This window comes from Aspergillus multicolor, assembly GCF_047715735.1.
Source record: "Aspergillus multicolor strain CBS 133.54 unplaced genomic scaffold BDW74scaffold_38, whole genome shotgun sequence".
Classification (NCBI taxonomy): Eukaryota; Fungi; Ascomycota; class Eurotiomycetes; order Eurotiales; family Aspergillaceae; genus Aspergillus; species Aspergillus multicolor.
Window position 1 is genome coordinate 20,029 of NW_027395989.1, and position 263 is coordinate 20,291.

Here is a 263-nt window from a genome sequence, read left to right on the forward strand (position 1 = left end):
GTAAGAGTATCTGGATGCTTGTCTCCTAGCACTGTCTTCCTTGCCTCCATCACTTGGACTCCTAGCTCCTCGGCCCTATCCCATCGGCCCTGGTTCCAGTAGGTTGACGCCAGGTTGGCCATGCTAGTAAGAGTATTAGGATGCTTGTCTCCTAGCACTGTCTTCCTTGCCTCCATCACCTGGACTCCTAGCTCCTCAGCCTCATCCCATCGGCCCTGGTTCCAGTAGGTTAACGCTAGGTTAGCCATGCTGGTAAGAGTATC

General features: G+C 53.6%; 1 protein-coding gene across 1 annotated transcript in view; it reads right to left on the bottom strand.

Moving 5' to 3' along the window:
• The window catches only part of BDW74DRAFT_188232 (uncharacterized protein), a gene marked incomplete at its 5' end in the record, with an annotated part of 4,257 nt that overhangs the window by 1,144 nt on the left and 2,850 nt on the right, over nt 1-263 (bottom strand). The window lies entirely within an intron of this gene.